Source organism: Pituophis catenifer, unplaced genomic scaffold (genome assembly GCF_029215685.1).
Source record: "Pituophis catenifer annectens isolate HBS135680 unplaced genomic scaffold, rPitCat1.0.hap2 SCAF_8, whole genome shotgun sequence".
NCBI lineage: Eukaryota > Metazoa > Chordata > Lepidosauria > Squamata > Colubridae > Pituophis > Pituophis catenifer.
The window spans coordinates 82,416,205-82,441,391 of NW_027256888.1; positions in this window are offsets into that span (position 1 = coordinate 82,416,205).

Here is a 25,187-nt window from a genome sequence, read left to right on the forward strand (position 1 = left end):
CTGTTCCTGTGGCAAGGGCATGTATCCTATTGGTTGCAGACTTCCATGTAGAGTCATGTTTGTCTGAATTGAATTTGGTTGAACCTTTCTGGGTGATGTAAAGAAGGGGCCTGGTTGTGGCATTTCGTGCGCTAGATAATCCTATTATGTCCTGGAGGGCCATGTCTTAATCCCATCACCCTGGAGCTGAGGTCTTTTGTTTTGTAGATAGGCTGGCCCAGTCTTAATGTGCACCAAATGTCTGCTGGGGGCAGGGAGCTTCAGGGAGTGTTGTGACCTGCCAGCTGCCAGCAGAGCTGCCAGGAGACTCGGACGATGAGGAGGTTGGGGAGGAACCTGGGCCAGTGCTGGAGTCTGGGGAAGGCTCTGATGGATGCTCTGCATCGGATGCTGAGATAGAGCCAGGGCCATCCAACATTTCCCAGCTGCCGGAGAGGCAGCTGCCTTTGGAGGCTGAGATGAGTGAGGAGAAAGAACAGCTGGGGCCTGTTCCAGATGCATGTTTGCACAGAGCTGTTAGGAGAGGAGAACAACGGAGGACAAGGAGCAACTCGGGAAGCAAAGCAACATGGATGCTGAATGGCCCCTCCCTGGCTGGGGAATAAATAGAAGGAAAGGGGAGTGGTTGTCGTAGGAGACAACCGTTCGTATTTCTGAAGATTTTGCTCATTGTGTTTTGTGCCACAAAGACTGCTTGCCAGAACTTCATTTGCAGCCTTCCGGCTGAGAGCTCACAGCCTTGCAATTATTGCAAGGAACTGATAAGGTCTGTTACTGCAGTTAACTCCTTGAAGGACTCTTTCCTGGACTTTTTGGTGGGTGAATGCCATTAATCCACAAGATTAAATAAATAAAGAGGGCTTTTCGAGGCAAGGAGTCTGTTTCTTGCTTCTGCTAAGGCTGGGTCAGAACAGGGTTCAGGTTAGTCTTTGCTGCTTTGTCTGTAAAAACATGTTTCTCCTTTTCTCATCCAGAGAAGTATAATATTCTGCCTTTTTAATATTTCCTAAAATATTCCATTCTTCTAAGAGGGCTGGGTGCTCACTTTCTTCACAACTTTGGCGTAAAACATTACTTTAACAACAATAGTGTTCAGCATTAAAAAATGTTCTCCTCCCTCAACAATCATTTTCAGGATAACCGGAAAGAGATTGAAGAACCAAAAGCAATTTATTTGTTCCCAGTTCAAGGACACCTAAATGAGTCACTCAAACTCATAGGCTGCAATTTAAGATGAACTGATATTTACCTTGGGTGTGCATGTGTCGCAGTATTATCTCACAGCTAAAGTCCCTGTATTGATCAACTTCTCTTTCAGTGCAGCAAGAAAAGATGAAATATGAGCCTCTTCGTAAGGCAATACAGAACATTAGGAAGTTCATGGTTGCACAGAATCCTGACTTTAAGGTATTGAATGGTAAGTAATGTTACAGTCTAAATGTACAAACCTATTCCTGAGGCCACTTGGCATCACTCCCTTCCTTCCTTCCTTCCTTCCTTCCTTCCTTCCTTCCTTCCTTCCTTCCTTCCTTCCATCTCTATCCCTCTGTCTCTCATCCTGTGAGAGAGGGATGGGGGAAATGCAGCCATCCTTGCTCTCCTTGACCTTCCAGTGGCCTTCGATACCCTTGACCATGGTATCCTTTTGTGTCGGCTACAAGGGGTAGGCCACCTCAGACAGAGCCAGGCTGCAGCTTGGGGGTTCTCCCGCACCCGCGACTCCTGCTGAAAGAGCAGGGGGCAGTCGGGGCTAGGAGAGCCTTTGCACAACTCCCTCTTGTGCACCAGTTGCAGCCTTTCCTGGACTGGGAGTCCCTGGGCTCAGTCACTCAAGCCCTGGTCAACACCTGTTTGGACTATTGCAATGTGCTCTACCTGCAGCTTCCCTTGAAGAGCATTTGGAAGCCACAGCTGATGCAGAGTGTAGCAGTGCGGGCAGTTCTTTGGGCCCCTGGAGTGATCCTTGTTACCCCACTGCTTTGAGAGCTTCACTGGCTGCCACTTTCTTTCCTGGTGCAATTCACACTGCTGCTTATTACCTTGAAAGGCCTGCATGGCACGCTCCAGGCTACTTGAGGCCCCATTTCACCCTGGTGAGACTGGCCCACCCCATTCGTGCCGGCACAGCGGGGGCATGCTGTGGATCTCTGATCTCTGGAGGGCTCGGGACAGGGGTTGTTCCTCTGTTCTGGTCCTGTTAGACCTCTCAGCGGCTTTTGATACCATCGACCATGGTATCATGCTGCACCGGTTGGAAGAGTTGGGGATGGGGGGCACCGTATTACGGTGGTTCTCCTCCTTTCTCTCCGACCGGTCGCAGTTCGTGTTGGCAGGGGGGCAGTGGTCGACCTCAAGGCCTCTTATATGTGGAGTGCCTCAGGGGTCGGTCCTCTCCTGTTCAACATTTATGTGAAGCCGCTGGGCGAGATCATCCGTGGCTTTGGGGTGAGATACCACCAGTACGCTGATGACACCCAGCTGTACATCTCCACCCCAGGCCACCCCAACGATGCCCTTGAAGTGATGTCCCAGTGCCTGGAGGCTGTGCGGATCTGGATGGGGAGGAACAGGCTCAGGCTCAACCCTTCCAAGACTGAGTGGCTGTGGCTCCCGGCATCCCGATATAGTCAGTTGACTCCATCACTGATTATTGGGGGCGAGTCGTTGGCCCCCACAGAGAGGGCTCGCAATCTGGGAGTCCTCCTGGATAGGCAGCTGTCCTTGGAGGAACATCTGACGGCTGTAACCAGGGGGACCTTTTGTCAGGTTCGCCTGATCCGCCAGTTGCGGCCCTTTCTTGATCGGGATTCCCTGTGCACAGTCACTCATGCCCTCGTCACCTCTCGCCTTGACTACTGCAACGCTCTCTACATGGGGCTCCCCTTGAGGAGCACCCGGAGGCTCCAACTGGTCCAGAATGCAGCAGCGTGGGTAGTGATGGGAGCAGCTTGGCGCTCCCATGTAACACCGCTCCTGCGCGAGCTGCACTGGCTCCCAGTGGTCTTCCGGGTGCGCTTCAAGGTGTTGGTTATCACCTTTAAAGCGCTCCATGGCATAGGGCCTAGCTATCTTCAAGACCGCCTGCTGCCACCGACGATCTCCCATCGACCCGTGCGCTCCCACAGAGAGGGCCTCCTCGGGGTGCCATCAGCCAAACAGTGCAGGCTGGTGACCCCCAGGGGGAGGGCCTTCTCTGTGGGGGCACCTACCCTCTGGAATCAATTGCCTCCAGAGATAAGGAGAATCCAAGACCTCAGTGCCTTCCGCCGTGCCCTTAAAACCTTCCTTTTCCAGCAAGCCGGGCTGGCCTAATTTTTTAAGTGTTTTTAAGTGTTTTGTTTATTGTTTTTAATTAATGGGGCCAAATTTATATATGTATATTTTAACTGTATTTTAATATTTGTACTTGATGTTTTTACTTGGCTGTTCACCGCCCTGAGTCCTCAGGGAGAAGGGCGGTATACAAATTCAAAATAAAATAAAATAAAATAAAACAAAATAAAATAAAATAAAATAAAATCCCGTCAGCCAAGGAATTTTGGCTGGTGGGCTCCAGAAGAATAGCCTTCTCTGCCATGGCTCCTGTCCTCTGAACATCCCACCCCCTGAGGTGAGATCTGTCACATGTAAATGCCTTATTCTCCAATATGTAAATAGTATATATACTCGGGGTATTAGGGGTTAACTTATTCTTCATCACTTAATATATTCATTTGTAACCACTCCCATAGCTTGCTCCGCCTTATGTATATAAAAGGAGCTGTATGCACCTCCTACTCGCTTCTATCTGTGATTATCCAGTGAATATAGAATGCCTACTGTAAATAAACAGTGTTTTGTTTGAATACTTTATTCTTAAATCAATTATTGAGTCTGATCCATAAAATTATGCAACAATCTGGTAGCAGAGGATGGTTGAATTGACTCAATAAAACTTTAGATATGCCTAAGAGAGAAAACTCCAGAAATAAAAGAGAAAGCCCCAACACCAGGGCACACAGTAAAGAAATGGAAGCGGATCAAGAAATGATCGATGAATCCACGACTGCAATATCGAGAGAATCTGAAGACTGCACTACAGATAACGAGGAAATAATGGATGAAACTGATGACCAAGAAGAAAACGAAATAGAAAACAACGAACTCAGGTCAGAGATACTGAGACTCTTGAAAAGTCAAAAGAATGACGAAAATCTCATCGCGAACCTCCAAGACATAATAAAAAACAACGGAGCAGCGAGAGAGAAACACATCGCAACTGATGAACCTAAAGAATCAAAAATGGTGAGCGAATTACCTATAGATAAGAATATAACCAAAAAGAAGACTAACAGTCCCACACAAAATTTTGAATGGCAGCCATCTTGGTTTCAACAGACCACTAAGATGAGCGAAGCAGAGCCAATCAGAGAGCAGAATTCAAAATGTCTGGCGCGAAAAGCCTTACATGATGCAAAAAACAAAAAGGAGAAAATTTACTCTTCAGAAGAATCAGACACAGATATCGAAGAAACTTCAATAGAAATGCAAATAAAATCAGCAATGAAAACGCTTTTTGCAGCCTTTGGTCCAAAACTAAGAATCACAAAAGAATCAACAAAAGCTAGCAATCGAGAAATAAAGAAAAGACAAGCAAGCAAACAAACGTCTCAAAATCTACCCGCTTCTATCCAAACAACGAGAGCACCGACGCCTGAACCCAGAGAGCCCTGCAAATACAGACGATCCGAGGAATCAGCGATCTCAACAAGAATCATCTCAACGAAAGAAAGCGAGCGCCTGCTGTCACCTGGACTCCCAAGAACGAACCGGAGACCGATTCATCGGAAGAAGAACGCTACGAGGGAGCTGCAGCAGTGAGAACCTCTCCCGACAGCTACAGGAGCGAAATGAGCAACGCGCATGTGCAGACCTACGCAGACAACTTCGGAGGACATGAAGAGCAGAGAGAGCCATTCAGACTCGTTGCAAGCATACCCACACCATTCTGCAACTATCAACACTTGCAAGATCACGGACTACCTCCAGTTATAAGTAATGGACCTAACAATATTGGGAATTTACCCAATGATTTCCCAAAACTGAGAATAGATGGTATTAATTTGCAGGAATGGTGTCAACAACTTCAGGTTGTTTTTCTAAAAGAAAACTTATTATTCTTTATTACTAACCCCCCTAAAAGACCTTGGACTCTAAAATTGGACTGCCTACATCACAGAGCATTTTACTTATTAATTTCCAGTATATCTCCTGCCATGTACCATAGTATTAAGCAAAATCTGACTGTCTCAGAAATTATTCAATGCATGTTTAAATTGTTTCACAGTGAAAGTGTAGCCACTACAACAAGAATGTCTAAAGATTTCTTCTCAGCTAGGATAAAACCAGGGGTTACTATAAGTGAACATTTAATATCTTTAAACAAAATCAGAGCAGAACTGCAATTAAGGGGAGAGATAATTTCAGATCAAACAATGAAGAGTGTTATCATCAACTCATTAGACCCATCATGGGATAACTATAGATCACATTTAGACACAATTAATTTAGGGTACTTATCCATAGAAAATTTATCTAATAAGCTAATAGCTGAAGATAATTCAAGAAGGAGTCGCTGTAATAACCACATAGAGCATAAACAATATAAGAGGGTAGCATTCCAAGAAAGATATCGTGAATCAATTGAATGCCACAACTGTGGATCTAAAGAACATAACAAGAGAGATTGTCCTGAATTTCTTAGAGAAAAGCAAAAGACTGATTATAGAAGTGGATACCTTAACAGACAATCACTCATTGATAGACATAGATATAGAAGTCCAACCAACTATAGAGAACATAGAGGGGGCAGGGATAATTCAAAGGATAGAAGATCTGGTTCACTAAATGGATTAAACAAACATAACACAACTAGCATACTACAATCAGAGAACAATGATTGGCTCATTGATTCTGGGGCAACTAATCACACTACACATAACAAAAGTATATTATCTTCGTTTATAGAAGATAAATTTGTAATTAAAGTAGCTAATCAAGAAAAGGTCCAAGTCATTGGTAGAGGAAATGTAAACTTACCCGGTCTAGGAAAAATAGAGGGGGTATTACTAATACCAGAAATACCTCATAACATACTTAGTGCAATAAAACTAAGCAGGGATTCTGACATAAATATAGTATTCTCAAAAGGAAAAGCAACACTAGAGAAAAACAAAACAAGCTTAGGTAGTATGATTATCAAAGGAGGCCTACCATATTTAATCACAAAAGAAAGATGGTTACACAACATTGATTCCAACATGGATGATAACAATGACATAGATAATGAAGACAATAGCAATAGTGATAATGAAGAACATGAAACAATTCATAGTCACAAAGACACATCCAATGACAAAAAGCCTAAAATTGGAAAACCAATTCACGATGAATGTGCGCATATTTTGCATAGGAAATTAGGACATGCTAGTTTTCCTGTAGTACAAAAGATGATTGAACATGCTGAAGGCGTTAAAATAAAAAATTGTAAAAATTATTTGGAATGCTCAGTATGTAAGTCTACAAAACTCAGAACTAGTCCCAGACCAAGAAAGGCAACAAGATCAACTAATCAAATTTTTGATTTGGTACATATGGATTTAGTTGGTCCATTAACACCATCAATCACATATAGAAAACGTTATTTTCTGACTATTGTAGATGACTATAGTCGTTACGGGTTTGTCTACACTTTAAAACATAAAGATGAAACCTTTCAGAAATTTAAAGAGTTTTACAAACGTATAGAAACGCAACATAATATCAAAATAAAACAAATCATGACAGATAGGGGATCTGAATTCATGTCAAAAGAATTCTCCCAATGGATAAAAAACAAAGAGATGCTACATTTCACGTCTAGCCCTTTCTCTGCATTTCAAAATGGAGTAGTAGAGAGAAAGAACTCGACATTACAAACCATGATTAGATGCACATTAGAAGATGCTGGCTTAGGAAAACAATTCTGGTCAGAAGCTTTACAATATTCCAATTATACACAAAATAGAACTTGGTCCAGCATTATAAACAAGACGCCATATGAAATAATGTACAGTAGAAAACCCAAGATAGCACACATGCACATATTTGGAGTCACAGCGGATGTACACATACCAAAACAATTGAGACGTAAAGGAGAGAACGTATCCAGAAGACTAAGATTCATGGGATACGAAACAGGCACAAAAGGGTACAGATTTATTGATAACAATAACAAATTTATAGTTTCTAGAACAGCAGTATTTCATGAACAGGCCAACTGGTCTAAAATACATCTTAATGAAATATTCCCAATCACAAATTCAGACACTGAGCATCAAGATAAGATAAATAGAGAGGAATGTAATCGCAACACACATAAAAACAAAATTAAAACATGGACAAACAGTCAACACAGAATAAGGACAGATTCATTAACAAAAAAGGAAGCAAGATACTTACATGATAACGATAGCAAACCAGAAAAGACAATCAGATGCAACAGAAATCAAGTACCAAATAAATACAAAGATTATGTAATGTACATGGATAGTGAAACATCAACACCAAACACATATGAGGAAGTATTAAAACTTCCCTCTGAAGAAAGAAGAAAATGGGAATCAGCCATGGCCAAGGAGATGGACAGCTTACGAGAGTTAAATGTATTTACACCTACACCTGCACCTAAGGACAAGACTATTATAGGTACCAGGTGGATATACAAAATTAAAAATCTAGAAGAAGGCAACACATTATACAAAGCTAGGTTAGTTGCACAAGGTTATGCTCAAAAATATCCTGAGGATTACACAGACACATACTCTCCCACAGTAAGAACTGAGAGTGTCAAAACAGCTTTAGTTATAGCATCAGCACTTGACCTTGATGTATTCCAATATGACATACAGACCGCATATCTACACGCAAAACTCGATAAGGAGATATATGTAAGAACACCTCATAGTCAATACACAAACAGAAATGAAACGTGGTTATTAAATAAAAGTTTGTACGGATTAAAACAATCTGGCAAACGCTGGTATGAATGTTTAGTCAAAGTACTCAGAACTATGAATTTCAATGCTACAACTGCTGACAACTGTTTCTTTGTCAAAAAGGAGGATGACTCATTAGAATTTGTGTTAATTTATGTGGATGATATTTTGTATATAGGTAAACATAAAGAAAAAAGAGAGACATTTATAAGAAAACTAAATGAACATTTTTCTTTAAAATCATTAGGAAAGGTAAATAAATATCTTGGAGTTCAAATCAGTAAGACCAAAAAAGGATTCAAACTCTCTCAAAAAGATAAGATTGTAGAACTCTTAAACAAATGTAATTTAAATAATGCTAAGCCTTGTGATACTCCTATGCAAACTGACTTCTTAAGGAATATAGATGAATCATCCCCTGAATTTAAGGATAATACACTCTACAGATCAGTTATTGGTTCCCTTTTATATATTTCTAATTGGACTAGACCTGATATTGCTTTGCCCCTCAATTTGTTATCCAGGTATGTCAGCAAACCCTTAATGTATCATTGGGAAGCCGTTAAAAGAATACTAAGGTATTTAAAACACAGCTTAGACTTCTGCTTATTATTGGAACCTAATAATGTCAAAGAGCCCATCCTCACATGTTACGCCGATGCGGATTGGGCAGGTGATACTGTATGTAGAAAAAGCACATTTGGTTATATATTTTTTCTTAACGATTGTCCAGTTTACTGGTACACTGGAAAACAAGATTTAGTAGCCACCTCAACAACTGAGGCAGAATATGTTTGCCTGTCTAAAGCCTCCAACAATCTTATATGGTTTAATGATTTATTGTCAAATACTTGGAAGAAACCTTCATTACCATTTGTCATACACGAAGATAACAAAGCTGCTATTGAAATATCTAGGTCTGATGCTATTGGTCAAAGATCTAGACATATAGATATAAAATTCAAGCACGTGAGACAATTATCTCAAGATGGGTTTATTAAAGCAGTTCATTGCGAAACATCAGAGCAAATAGCTGACATTTTGACAAAGCCTTTGCCTTCTAAACAGCACAAATACTTGACTTCCAAATTGCAAGTTTTATATTGTTCTGAATCTGAATGTAATTATTGTTATATATCGAATCGGCATTTAGAGGGGGATTTGTCACATGTAAATGCCTTATTCTCCAATATGTAAATAGTATATATACTCGGGGTATTAGGGGTTAACTTATTCTTCATCACTTAATATATTCATTTGTAACCACTCCCATAGCTTGCTCCGCCTTATGTATATAAAAGGAGCTGTATGCACCTCCTACTCGCTTCTATCTGTGATTATCCAGTGAATATAGAATGCCTACTGTAAATAAACAGTGTTTTGTTTGAATACTTTATTCTTAAATCAATTATTGAGTCTGATCCATAAAATTACGCAACAAGATCGGCTCCCACGCCCCTGACTTTTCATTAGAGCCTTACCTACCCAACTGTAGGATAAATATCCAACAATTTCAATCCCCCTAGCTAGATTAGCAGCAGAATGGAAGGATTAAACATTCACCTGCTGCTGCAGATATTCCTCAGGTGCTCCTTCGGTTTCAGAAAACTAGCCACATGTATTCCCTAGAGTCAGGGAGAAGATGCCAGACTGAAGATCCAGAGATCCTTGAACCAACCTTGTAACAGAATAACAGAGTTGGAAGGGACCTTGGAGGTCCTCAAGTCCAACCCTCTGCTCAAGGAGGCGACCATGGACCATTCCTGAGAAAGAGTTGTCCAATCTCTTCTTGAAAACCTCAAAGGAAGAAAATGCACAAGGGAAGAAGAAAACGACCCCATCCTTCCTGGATATCCTTATCAGCAGAGACTCTGATGGCAGACTGGAAACACAAGTCTACCGAAAAACCACCCACCCCAGCCAAATGCTCCACTACCAAAGTACCCGACCTCCCGCGAGAGAAGCTGCGGAAGAACACTGTTTAGATGGGCACAGACTCACTGCAGCAACCCTGAACCCTCTGGAAAAGGAAACAGGCCGTCTATACAACATTTTCCAACAAAATGGATATCCACGCAACTTTACCCAAAGTGCCCGACCACTCAACCCACCACCGCACAACCAAGTACAGCACTGACATTTATCAAAAATATCTCAGAATCAACCAACAGGCTACAACAACCGCATGACATCACCTAGCACCCAAACCAACCGAAGCCCCCCAAAACCTCCTAAGGAAACAAAAAAATCCAGCAGCCCCATAAGAGAAAACAGGAGCCATTGACAACATACGGTGTGTAAAGACTGCAACTGCCACTACATAGGACAAAACATGCACCACAGATGGACTCTGGTTTCCACTGGGATTCCTTCTTCCTCTCAGTCTTCAATCACCCAGATTGCTGTGCTTTACCATTGCCCTCTTCCCAGGGCTGAGAGTGCGGGACTGGCCCAGGCTCTGTGCCTAAGGCAGGATGAGAATTTATTTATTTATTTATTTATTTATTAGATTTTTATACCGCCCCCTCTCCCGAAGGACTCGGGGCGGTGCACAGCCAAAGTTAAAAACATACAATATAAACAATTAAAATACGTTTAAAACAGAATTAAATCTAAAATGGCTCCCCAATTTAAAATGCCTTACCCATACCCCTATAAAAAGACGAATTTAAAATTTAAAAATTTAAAATTTCCACATTTAAAAGGGGAAGATTTAGGCCAGGCCAGCTTGATAAAATAGAAAAGTCTTAAGCGCGCGGCGGAAGGTGCGCAGATCCGGGATCCTACGTATCTCCGGGGGGAGCTCGTTCCAAATCGTAGGTGCCCCCACAGAGAAGGCTCTCCCCCTAGGGGCCGACAGCCGACATTGTTTGGCCGACGGCACCCGGAGGAGCCCCTCTCTATGGGAGCGTACTGGCCGGTGGGAGACTATTGGTGGTAGCAGGCGGTCCCGTAAATAACCAGGTCCTAAGCCATGGAGCGCTTTAAAGGTGATAACCAGAACCTTGAAGCGCACTCGGAAGACCACCGGGAGCCAGTGCAGCTCACGCAGGAGAGGTGTCACATGGGAACTCCATGTCGCTCCCATCACCACCCGCGCGGCCGCACTCTGCGCCAGTTGGAGCCTCCGAGTGCACCTCAAGGGGAGCCCCATGTAGAGAGTGTTACAATAGTCCAGACGAGAAGTAACGAGGGCATGAGTGACTGTGTGTAGGGAGTCCCGATCTAGATAGGGACGCAACTGGCGGATCAGGCGAACCTGATGAAAAATCCTCCCAGACACGGCCGTCACATGCTCTTCTAACGACAGCCATGAATCCAGGAGGACACCCAAGTTGCGAGCCCTATCCGTGGGGGCCAATGATTCGCCCCCAATAGTCAGCGATGGCATTAGCTGACTATATCGGGACGTCGGAAACCACAGCCACTCGGTCTTGGATGGGTTGAGCCTGAGCCTGTTCCTCCCCATCCAGATCCGTACGGCCTCCAGGCACTGGGACATCACTTCAAGGGCATCGTTGGGGTGATCCGGGGTGGAGATGTACAGCTGGGTGACGTCAGCGTACTGATGGTACTCCACCCCAAAACCACGGATGATCTCGCCCAGCGGCTTTACATAAATGTTGAACAAAAGGGGCGAGAGGACCGATCCCTGCGGTACCCCACATATGAGGGGCCTCGGGGTCGACCTCTGCCCCCCTGTCAACACAGACTGCGACCGGTCGGAGAGAAAGGAGGAGAACCACCTTAATACGGTGCCTCCCACCCCCAACTCTTCCAACCGGTGCAGCATGATACCATGGTCGATGGTATCAAAAGCCGCTGAGAGATCTAACAGGACCAGGACAGAGGAGCAGCCCCTGTCCCGAGCCCTCCAGAGATCATCAACCAACGCAACCAATGCCGTTTCCGTGCTGTATCCAGGCCTGAAACCCGACTGGAACGGATCCAGATACGACGCTTCATCCAGGTACTGGGGAAGCTGTCCCGCAACCACACTCTCAACAACCTTCGCCACAAAACGAAGGTTGGAGACTGGACGATAATTAGCCAATATTGCTGGGTCCAGGGAAGGCTTCTTGAGGAGGGGCCTCACCACCGCCTCCTTAAGGGCGGCGGGGAAGACACCCTCACCCAATGAAGCATTTATAATCCCCTGGAGCCAGCCTCGCGTCACCTCCCGGGAAGCCAGCACTAACCAGGAAGGACACGGGTCCAACAAACATGTGGTCGCGTTCAATCTACCCAGAATCCTGTCCACGTCATCTGGGGTCACAGGATCAAACTCATCCCAGATAACAGACTCAAGACCTGCCTCCGTCACTCTCGCTGGATCTACCCAGTCAGAGTCCAGACCTTCCCGAATCTGAGTGATTTTGTCATACAGATACTGAACAAAGTCCTCGGCTCTTCCCTCCAAGGGGTCCTCCCGCACTTTCTGGTGGAGCAGGGAGCGGGTCACCCTAAACAGGGCGGCCGGGCGATTATCTGATGACGCAATAAGAGCAGCAAAATGCGTACATTTTGCTGCTTTTATCGCCACTAGGTAAGTCCTAATATGGGATCTAACCAGTGTCCGGTCCGATTCAGAAAGACTAGCTCTCCAACTACTCTCTAGGCGTCTTTTCCGGCGCTTCATCTCCCTCAGCTCCTCGGTAAACCAAGGAGCAAGGCGAGATCCGCGCCGGGTCAGAGGCCGCAAAGGCACGACTCGATCCAGGGCCCCAGCGGCCGCCCTATCCCAGGCGGCCACTAGGTCTCCAGTCGAGGCGTGAGCCAGAACCTCAGGAATTGGCCCAAGCTCCGTCTGGAACCTATCGGGTTCCATCAGGCGCCTGGGGCGGTACCATCTTATCGGTTCCACCTCCCTGCAGCGGGGTGCCGCGGTACGAAGGTCAAGGCGAAGGAGAGAGTGATCCGACCATGACAAGGGCTCGATGACTACATCCCCTATCTCAAGATCACTCAACCACTGTCCAGAGACAAAAAGCAAGTCCAGTGTGTTTCCCCCAGTGTGCGTAGGGCCATGAATTAGTTGGGTCAGATCCATGGCCGTCATGGAAGCCATGAACTCCCGAGCCACCTCAGACGTCTCGCCCACGGATGGCAGGTCATGGTCTCCTGAGCCCTTAACCCCAAACTGGCTTTCTTGCCTTGCTGTGATATTATTGACTCCTGCAGATGTTGACATTCTCACAGTGGAAACAGGAAGTTAACACACTGCTTTCCAGAGTGAGCTTCACAAAGACACCTACCTATGTCTCCCTAGTCCAGCGAGAAACCGCACAGCATCGGTGGCAAAGGCTGGGTTTTAGCTTTGTCAGAGAAAGTAAAGTAACCTATTTGGCCTTGGGATCCCTTTGGGAACAGAGAAGAGGAGCTTTTGAGGGGTCCTTGGTGCTCTCTGAGCTCGGTGGTTTTCTTGCACCCAAACTAAGTGACATTGTCAGTGCCAACATGTACGTGCTGCTGACGTTACCAGGTTTGGATCCCGAAATGTCTGCAAGAAAACCACCAAGCTCAGAGAGTCCCAAGGACCCCTCATTTCAACCCTGAGCTACAAATATTCTCCTTTAACCGAAGGCCTTTTCCTAGCTGTGTGATCCTACACATATCTTCAGATGCTTGTTTTGTGGTGGGGTGGTGCTGGAAGATGAGCTCTTTGGAAAGAGGCAGAAAGATGTTCATATCTAAGTAAGCTTTCTTGCTGCATTTGTTTCAGATGTTGATATAATCCTGGAAGCTGAAAAGCTTGCAGCTGAACTGTTGCCATGGTCTGCAAAGCTCAATGAAATTGAAGCTGAGATTAGTATGTTTCTCACAGGTTTTGACAGATAAGTATAGTATGTGAAGGGAAGGAGAGCCCACCCTGAAACTGGGGTGTTGGTGCTGGGGTGGCCTCTGGGGGGTGGGTGGGTTGAAGTCCCACCAACCTCGTGGTGGAGGTGTCTATGAGAGGGTTTCCTGCTTGAGCAGAGGGTTGGACTACAAGACCTCCAAGGTCCCTTCCAACTCTCTTAGTCTGTATATATGTAAGGCGGGGAGCCTTCCAGTTGTGGCAGTGTGATCAAAATCCTGCCTCTTTGTGGAGACTTCAGCACCACCTGCACATGTAAAGGGGGAGGGGCTTTGGGTAGACAAAATCTGCAGGTAGTCCTTGCTTAGCAAGCCCAATTGGGACCGCCAAGCACAACGGTCGCTCAGCAGAACAATCACATGACCAGGATGGACTTACCACCTCCCTTTCCCTGAAGTGAGATTGATGAAATGAAGCGTTGTGGCCATTCAGGAAACATTTCCTGACCACAACCTGGGACTTTACTTCTGCCTTTTCTATTCATCCTGCTTGTGACAAACCCGTTGCAGCTCATGTGACTGAGGGATGCCGAGATGATTGTAAGGGCAAGGTTTGGTTACATAGCCAGGGTTTATGCCAAAATGAGGCCGTCGGTAAGCAAGGACTAATTGCACATTTACCAGCTCAAAGAAGGTAGGGATTTTCTCTCTGGGATTTCCATAGGTCTATTCCAAATCGCCACCTTCATTTTCCACGATGGAAAAAACTCTAAAATTCATGGTTAGAGCAGGGGTCTCAAACTCAAAGCCCGTGGGCTGGATCCGGCCCACGGGGCTGTCCGGGTCTACCCAATGCGAAGAGGAAAGATTGGGCCAGCGTGGCTTCGGCCCAATCTACCCAATGCACAGGGGAAACATGCCAGCAGTTTGGAGAGTGGCATCAAGATGGCCACGCCCACCCAGTCAGCCACACCCACCCAGTCGGCCATGCCCACCCGTCCCCCTGAGATCAACCACAGCCCTGATGCAGCCCTCAATGAAATTGAGTTTGACACCCCTGGTTTAGAGGATGTGACCCTTGTTCTTCTCTGTCTAACTTTAATGGTCAAACATTCTCCTTAGGAGAATGCATTATTATGAAATATATTTAAAAGTAAGAGGTAAGGAAGAAAAATTTAGAATGCCCTGAACACATCCTCTATTAGATGTCTATTGATGGCACAGGCACAGGAAGAAGGCAGCAGAATAACTTCTCCAACTGATGAGTAGATATCCTCGTAGATAGAGATTGCCTTTCTTTCTTTATTCTGAAATTTATTTGCCACCCATCTTGCATACAAGGACTCTTATATAGAGATTGCCATCACACTGTTCCTCTTCAGGATAAGCAACAGCATGCAAAGCAGCAATAAAAGTAAATAAATAAAGGAAACGGACGTTGTCTTACCTGAACGTCCATTTTCAGGGCGCTGCAGCTACACTCCATAGCTGGGTTGCTTCCTCCTGTTTTGACATCAACTGAGTGGACTTTCAAATCAAATTCTCCCTCTCTCTGTGCTCTGGCCACGCCCCTTTGTCCCATGATCCTTCGGTCTTGAACGAAGGTGCAGCACAGCAAATGTGGAACCGTCCAAAGAACAACAACTGGAACAAACACCGGTAGGTCTGACACAGGAACAGAGCAGGAAGCCCCTATTAAAAAAATAATGGGGGGGAATGGAGTGTAGCCGCAGCGCCCCGAAAATGGACGTTCAGGTAAGACAACGTCCTTTTTCCAGAGTGCTGCAGCTACACTCCATAGCTGGGATATACCCAAGCTTAAAACATAGGGGCAGGAAGCTGACTGCTCCCTGAGGCCAAGTCTGAAATGACTGACTGCAACACCCTCTTTCCGAAAGACGCCTCCGCTGAGGCGTACGAGTCAATACGATAATGTTGAATGAAAGGAGACAGGGAAGTCCACTGGCCGCCTGACAGATGTCCGACATCGATGCCTGAGTCGCCCATGCCGCCGAAGTTGCCACACTGCGGGTGGAGTGAGGCAGGATCCTGCCCAGAAGAGGCTGTGCCTGAAGCTCGTAGGCAGACGAAATGCAGGCCTTGATCCAGCGGCCCACCGTAGATGAGGAGACCTTTTGCCCCATGGAGGCAGGGTGAAATGAAATGAGGAGGGCCTCCGTCTGTCGAAACAAGGCCGTTCGATGGATATAATGACGAAAGGCATGGCAGACATTTAGTGTATGCCAGCGGAGCTCCCGGTGATGAGTAGGTGAAGGGCAGAAATCAGGGAGTATGATCTCCTGGGCCCGATGAAACCATGAGTTCACCTTGGGGGTGAACGCCGGATCAAGTCGAAGCAACACCCTGTTGGTATGAAAGATGCAGAGATCTTTCCTAATAGATAAGGCAGAAAGCTCCGAGATCCTCCGGGCCGAGGTAATGGCCAGGAGGAAGGCAACCTTAAAGGAGAGGAATTTCAGTGAAACAGAGCCCAAAGGCTCAAATGGTGGAGTAGTCAGAGCCTGGAGGACCAGTGGAAGATCCCAAGAGGGATATCGGTGCACTGTGGGAGGATGCAAATTGGTGGCTCCATATAGGAAGTCCCTGATCCAGGGATGATGAGGTGGCTGGGGTCAAGCCCTTGTCGAAGCCCACTTGCAGGAACTCTAGAACATCTTGGATAACCGTCAACGTCGGGTTGACATGGTGCCCTGAGCACCAGAAACAAAACACCGTCCAGGTCGCTTCATACAGTTGAGTCGTGGACGTCCGCCTGGAGGCCTGGATCGTGCCGATTACCTTGTCAGAAAGTCGATCTCTCTTCAAGATGACCCATTCAAATGCCAGACAGCCAACTGGAGCCACTGAGGCTCTGCATGACAGATGGCCCCCTGGCATCTGATGCAGGGGAATCACCCACGGACTTTCGACCGAGAATTCCATGAGGTCTGTGAACCAGTGGCGGCGTGGCCAATTGGGAGCCACCAACAACAGTTCCGCCTTGTCGGTGACCATCTTCCGGATTGGCCAATGGCACCGTAAGGCATCCATGTCCTCCGCCAGAGGACTTGGGTAATGGGTTATGTAGCGAGGCAACTGGGTGTTGCGGGACTTGCAAACAGATCGATGACCGGTGTCCCAAATTGGGCTGACAGTTTGTGAAACAACTGAGGCTGAAGTTGCCACTCGGCGGGATCGATCAGCTCTCTGCTGAGCCAGTCCGCCTGTTGGTTGGCTGACCCCGATATATGATCCACCCATATTGACAGGAGGTGTTGTTCCGCCCAGCTGAAAAGCCTTTCTGACTTGAGCATCAGTGGGCGGGACCTCGTGTCCCCTTCTCGATTCACGTGTGCCTTGGCCGACATGTTGTCCGTGAGGACTAGGACGTGGATCCCTTGCACAGTGGAGCAGAAGTGATGAAGGGCCAGACGAATTGCCTGAAGCTTGAGAAGGTTGATGCTATTGAGTTTCTCCGATGGCGATGACTGACCCTGAGCCACCTGGTTGGCCAGGTGGGCCCCCCAGCCCTGGAGACTGGCGTCGGTGGTCAACACAAGCTGGTTGAGCTCCAGGAAGTGACAGCCCTGCAGAAGTGCTTGAGACCCCCACCACCACAGGGAGAGACAAACTTGAGTAGGTACAAATATCTTCTTCCCTCTGTTGGAACAGCCCCTCCACTGGTAAGGGAGGATGAGCCACTGCAATGGCCGGGAGTGCCTTCGGGCCCAAGGGACAATGTTGAAGCATGACACTATTTTCCTGAGCAGTTGAGAGAGTGTCAGGAGAGAAACTGATCTCTGAGCCAGGACCTGTCTGACCAAGACCCTGATGCTCCGAACTCTGTCCGGGGACAGAAACTCCTGACCTCTGGTGGAGTCTATTATCGACCCTAGATGAAGGATAGACGTGGAGGGCACTAGATAGTTCTTGTCCAGGTTTATGGAAAAGCTGTGCTTCTGAAAGGCTGTCAGTACCAGGTCCTTGTCCTGTGTAGCCCGATCCCGGGACGACGAGAGAATGAGGATATCATCTAGATAACACAGGACCCTCACCGGAGCAGATCTGAGAGAGGCTGCCACCACCGCCACCAACTTGGTGAAAGTTCGGGGGCCCGAAGAGAGCCCGAATGGCATCGCACAGTACTGGTAATGCCTCCCCGCATAATCGAATCTCAGTAATTGGCGATGGGAGGGATGTACCGGAACATGTAGATATGCCTCGCGCAGATCCATTGACTGCATGAAATCCCCGTGCCGAACGGAGGAGAGGATGGACCTCAGGGAATGCATTTTGAATCGGCAGTAGCGAACCGCCAGATTCAGATGTTTCAGGTTGAGGATTCCCCTGTATCCTCCCAAACTCTTGGGAACCAAAAAAAGGATCAAGTAAAATCCAGTTCCCAGTTAGTCCCCGGGCACAGACTCTATCGCATTGATGTTCAGGAGGTGTTGGATCTCTGCTGACATGAGATCCTGCAGCTGCGAGGAGTGGGGAACTGGGCACCGGATGAAGCGACTTGGGGGTGTGCCGGAGAACTCTATAGAAAGGCCTTGGGAGACCGTACGACGGACCCAGGCGTCCGTTGTTGACAGGTCCCAGATTACTTTACTTTCTCTGACAAAGCTAAAACTGTCAGATTGAGTCTAACCTGACAGAAGAAACATCAGGCATGGGCCGCGAAGCCCCCTTTGTCAGAGAAAGTGGAGCCATAGAAGTGTCCTGTGATGTGGATGGCGCGGCCTCAGGAGACTGCGGCTGACAGGGTCTTGAATCCAAGGCAAGGGAAGAGGCTGCCGCTTGCCTGGCCTTGTCATATTGTCTCTCAAGGGCCGTGTGGCGCCTCAAAGCGTCCTTATCAATGGCCTTGGAAGCCTTAGGTGGATGGGTCTTGCGACTGACATGAGCAGACCGCTTACCTGCCCCCTTCTTGCGTGCTTTAGCCCTGGGTGGGCTCTCTTCTTGTTCAAGATCAGAAGATAGGGACGAATTCGCCATCTCTGGTTTTTTTTTTTTTTAAACCGGAATAAACATCAGGCAACGACAAGTGGGACTGAGGACTCCCAAAGTTCGACCACCAGCGTGCAAGTCAGATCAAAGGCACCCAAAGGGTACAGGCAGTTCCTTGTCAGGGCCAAGTACAACTCCAAACGGCGGTAGAATGACCAGCGAGGTCAGATGGCGATCATGCCAAATCGCCTCCGCAACTTAGGGCTGCTGGGGCACCTGGAAGGTGTGGGGCTCCCAGAGTGAGGCAGGGACTACCGCCGCCGAAACTGTGATGATAAACCGGCCGGAAGGCAGACAAAATGGCGGCTGATGCAGACGAGTGACCAAGATGGCAGCCACAAAACGACACCCAGTCGTTTTGTGTTTTGTGTTTTGTTCTTAAATCAAAAACTTAATTAAAAAAAAAGATGGCAGCCGCAAACGTTGCAACAAAATGGCAGACTCACACCGACTTGTCCTCGCTGTGTAGCACGGGAGCCAACCAGGACCTCACCGCTGGCCGCTGCTGTCTATTACAGGTAATCGGCGCCGCCCGCAGTGGCAACTGATGGGACAGCCACCGAATTGGAGCCCACAAGAAAAACTGCAGAGCGAACACGGAGACCGTGTAACCGCTCTTACGCCGCCCTAGCCAGGGAGAGCTGTTCGAAATGAGCAGCGATGGAGGGAACCATGACGGCGAACCACCTAGTCCCTGCACTCGCTGGTGTCTACAAATCAAGCCGGATCCGCCCCGAGAGGTCAGAGTCCGGCTGCTGGCTTTGTGCTAAGCGCCGAGGCACAGGACGGCCTGGAGCATCCAGACCCGTCACCGCGCTCACACAGCTGACTGTCGGCTCCGGCAAAAAAACAAACAGAAATCTTCCCCGAACAAGGGTAAAATCAAAAATAAGCAAAAACACCTAAATGAACTAAGAATTAAGCAGAATTGAGCACAGAGAAATTTTCCACCTCAGTCTGTCAGCAACTGAGTGAAAGACTGGAGGATCATGGGACAAAGGGGCGTGGCCAGAACATGGAGAGAGGGAGAATTTGATTTGAAAGTCCACTCAGTTGATGTCAAAACATGAGGAAGCAACCTAGCTATGGAGTGTAGCCGCAGCGCTCTGGAAAATTAACTATGCAATTTTTAAATAGAAAGAAAAAAACCATATAGCTCAATCTAGTGTATATCCTGATTCTAACTAATTGTGCTTTTTTCCTCTCCATGTCATAATCCTGATTTGGCTCAAAGCTAACGTTCAATTCAAATTGGATCATAACTGGATGGCATATGAAGGACACCTTTATTTATTACATGACCAGTTAGGTATCCAGCTTCAGATAAAAGACTATTGTCAAGGACAAAAATCTGCACTTATTTCAAGTATAAGTGAGGAAGAGGAGGTAAGTAAAATATGGTCCCAGGTTTGATAGTTGCTCCATGAAATTTACATGATTGTAACTGTGCTTACAATCTTACTCCAGCTTTCCTTTGCTCTACAGTGTCAACAGGTTACCAGATTTGAAATAATATTTCACTACTTGCTTTTTAGTTTGGATGAAAGACTGGGTCTTGCTGAGAAATAGAAGACTATTGGAGTTAGAAGGTCATGATCTGAGGTTTGGGTGGCATGGAACTTATGTTACAATAAAGCTAAGCTGAATGTCAGTTTTAAAAACCATTATGTTAGGCAAGATATTCTTACAGTATAGAATAAATTCAAATTTAGATTCCTCTACCTTTATGGCTTTCAGCACAAAAAAGTATTTTATAGACCAGAAAAGACGTAAGTGGCTAGTATATGATAAGTAAACATAAATCTAACGTGATGTACTAGAATTTTTTTGTCAGAAAAGTTTAAAAAATAATCTAGGGAAAATAGAATGATATATATGTCAATGATTTTCTTATGTACAATTTTTACATTTAAAGTGGACAAAATATTTCATTAATTTTATCTATTTATACTCAATCGTTAAATTAGGTAAGGAATTTAAAACACAAATACATACATTAATTCAGAAGATTTTAAATATTAAATTGCAACTCAATTCAGAGACTTTTCTTTTGGGACTAATGGGCAGGCAACTAAAAATAGAACTCTTGTATATGACAAGTGCAGCAAGATTCTTATATGCTTCAAAATTGAAAGGTTTGATCATTCTCATAATGAAGAATTGGTGAAAATGATGTAACTTGCAATGATGGCTAAATTAACTTCTTTGATCGTAGAAGAAACAATATCGACATCTATGGCTGACTGAAAATGACTTACAAATTTTTTGCATAAAATGGGAAAAAAGGGATTTACACCTTTGGTTTTGATTTTTAGAAAGAAATGGATAGAAGGAAAAAAATGTGCAGTTTTATAATATAGAGTAAGAAATAATATGTAATTATATTATTATTCCTTCCATCCATCCATCCATCCCTCTCTCTCTGTGTGTGTATGTATGTATGTATCCACACACACGCATACACACAAATGTAGGCTGTATACACAGGTAAATTTTTAACTCTCTTTCCATACTCCTGCACACTTCAAATGCTCACCTTAGCCTTTGGATAATGATCAAGCAGCAAACTAATATTTGTACTTACATTCTTGTAGAGAAAGGGATTAGGAGAGTAAGCCGGCAAAACAATGAACATGAACCAAATATGGAAAAGCAAGGATGTCAGCCTGGTAACCAAATGTAGGTTAGTCCACTGTACTGTGTTCCCTGTAGCTACCTACAGCTGAGAAAGTTTGACCTTAAATAAGCAAGACAGGAAGAAACCAACTCATTTGAGCTGTGGTGCTAGAGAAGGCTTGGAGAGCAAAGGTGACTAACAAGCTAGTGGGAATTCACTAGAGAAAGCAATTCAGTTGGGAAGAGTTAATGCGAAAAGGAACCCAGGCTGATAAAGAACTCCATTGAAGCTGGCACCAGCCAGAGCATAAAACAAACTAGGGGGGCAAGATCAGAAGATGTGCAAAGACCTGGCCCACAAAATCATCAAGAGTCGGACACAGCTGAATGGATAACTTCATCATTACATCATCAGGAGGCATTGCTGAAGAACTGGGTCAATCCTAATTTTTATGGAGGTGAAACCATTGTAGAACTTCATCCAGACCCTCAAAGAGGTTCCACCTGACCAAAGCCTGCACTTTCAGCCTCATGCAGTCAACCAATCGGTCTCGTGCCACCTAGGTCCACAGCTTCCAAGATGGCCAGGCTTAAAGAGGTCCAAAACTTTCTTCGCACTTCTTCCCATGCTCCTCTCCATGACTTCTTCATCAGCAATCTGTATCAACAGTCATGGAGAACACATGCAAGCAAGAATTTGTTTCTGTAGATGGACAGAGGCAAATACTTTGAGTTTGCTGGTGAATCCCAAGAGTTGTGTAGCTTTTAATTGCCCTGCCTTTAATCAAAGTATATAATATGAATATACTGCAAAATATAATAAGGCTGCTTAGAGCTGCAGTGAGCATCTGCTCAGAAGAAAGGAAGAAGGTGAGCCAATATGTCCTCCCCACCAACCTGAGGTGGCCGAGAGTCTTTGTCCTCCACTGTGGGGGTGACTCAAGTTTGCATCAGATTGTGTTCATCATGGAAGCACTGAAGATTGTTGCTGATTTTATGGGGACAAAGGCCAGAGCGAGAGATGAGGGAAGACTTACGGGCTTAGGAGGAGATGAGACAAGGACTCTGCAAACAGTGAAACAAAGCGGCTCCCTGTTCATCTCTCACCATGGTTAGGTGCAAATGTGGAATGGCCCATAGACTAGGTTTGATCATGGCTTCCAGGGCCCTGCTAGTTCACCCAAACGCCTCCTTGGTTCTTCCTGGATGTCCCATTGTTTCAGGAACTTGATCTGTCCCACTCTTTGCGGTTGCACCGTATGGGATGCATTGCTGCTACTTCTCCATATTCCTCCACTGATTCATCTGGGGAGGCTCTGATTCTGAATGTCCTTCAGGTGAGAATCTCTCCGTCATTCACTGTAAATGATGTTTGGATTTTTTCTTTCAGAAGTTCTTAGAAGAAGAACTTAAAAAAAAAAAGCAAGGCCCTTACTACATCGGATTGGTCTATAAGTACAACACTAGAAAGTGGCAGTGGTATGATATTGGAAATGTACCTGAAAAACAGTAAGTATCTAATTCACATTTGTTTTTTTATAACCTGAAATGTCTTTTCATCTGAAAGAGATAGCAGAAGATGCAGTGTGTATGATCATAATTAAGATACTGTAACATGCTGTTACATGCTGTAACACAAGCATATAATAATGGTACTTGTATGATGTTGTCACCAGACTTCTGTCATTATTTGGTGGTCGTTACAGATTGCTACAGATGGATTGGCATATAGAATCTCTCTCTCTCTCTCTCTCTCACTGTATATGTAGATTTGTGTGTGCACATGTGTGAGTATGTGTATGGGCAGGTGTATGGGTGTGCGTCTCTATCTACCATCTCTCTCTCTCTCTCTTCTATCAATCATCTGTCTGTCTGTCTCTCTGTCTATCATTATCTTGGACTGGAGAAGTGTGGTCACATGATAGTCCAGGGAGGGAAAATAGTTAATGTTTATAAGTCGCCCAGAATCACCTCAAGATGACATGAGAGGCAAATAAGTACCACAAACAAACAAACAAACATAAATATTCATGGGATGGAATTACCAGCAGGTCATACAATAAACATATGGAGCAGTTACAAGTTATATCCCTCAATCACACAGGGACCACAAGGAGGAGGGGATGAAAACAGCAACATCCAAGTACCACAAAGATCCTGAAGAGGCAGCTCAAGGGGATGAACAAGATCCATGCCATCAACACCAATCGTCAGATACCGTGCCAGTATAATGAGCTGGCCAAGGAAGGACATAAAAGTGGTGGTGTGGCCTTAAGTTTCCGTTCCCAAGTGTTTGTCCTTCATAAGTAGTGTGCACCCCATCCAGTAACACCCACAAGTCCAGAAGCAGCCAAGTGATGGAACGGTTCGCTAGGTAGCTTTGTCTCCCACTCAGAAGACATCTCCAGGCCTGGTTGGCCATCTCAAATGAAGGAAGCCATCTTGCTTGGCTTCACCCTCCATATGTTTATCCCGTCAGGATCCTAACAGTCTCCAGGCATGAGGCTTCCACAGGGTGATCCCTTTGGCTTGGAATGGAGATTTAAAATTTCCTTATCTTTAGCATTGTGTTGGACCTAGAGATGACACACCGAATGTGTTGCAATATTTTCAGGATCAGACTCAATAATGATAATAAGAGTTAGAGGTTTAAATATATTTCTCTTTAATTATAACAGGCATTCTATATTCACTGAATATTCACAGATAGAAGCAAGGAAAATGGTGAAGGTGGCTCCTTATATATACAAGGGGTGGAGCCAAGAATGGGAGTGGTGAATTATGAATACATTAGGAACCAAAGAATAAGTTAACCCCCGATGTCCCATATATACATTATTTACACATTAGGGAATAAGGCATTTACATCTCACAAATCCCCCTCTAAATGCCGGTTCGCTATACAACACCAATTACATTCAGATTCAGGACAATATAAGACATATAATTTTGATGTTAAATATTTGTGCTGTTTAGAAGGTAAAGGCTTCGTCAATATGTCAGCTAATTGTTCAGAGGTATCACAATGCACTGCTTTGATAAATCCATCTTGAGACAATTGTCTCACATGCTTAAATTTTATATCTATATGCCTGGACCTTTGTCCAATGGCATCGGATCTGGATATTTCAATGGCTGCTTTATTATCTTCATGCATAACAAAAGGCAAAGCAGGTTTTTTCCAAACATCTGAAATCAAATCATTAAACCATACAAGGTTATTTGCAGCTTTGGACAAACAAACATATTCCGCTTCTGTGGTCGAAGTGGCTACCAGTTCTTGTTTACCAGTGTACCAGTAAACTGGACAGTCATTTAATAGAAAAATATAACCAGAAGTGCTCTTTCTGCATGATATATCTCCAGCCCAATCCGCATCTGCGTAACATGTAAGTTTTGGTTCTTTACCATTACTAGGTTCTAATACTAAGCAAAAGTCTAATGTACTTTTCAGATATCTTAGAATTCTTTTGACTGCTTCCCAATGATACATTGTTGGTTTGCTAACATATCTTGACAATAAGTTGAGTGGTAATGCAATATCTGGCCTGGTCCAATTAGATATATAAAGAAGTGAACCTATGACTGATCTATAAAATGTATTATCCTTGAATTCAGGGGAAGATTCATCAGTGTTTCTAAGGAAATCAGTTTGCATAGGAGTGTCACAGGGTTTGGCATTGTTTAAATTGCATTTGTTCAGAAGTTCAATGATTTTATCTTTCTGAGTAAGTTTGAATCCCCTTCTAG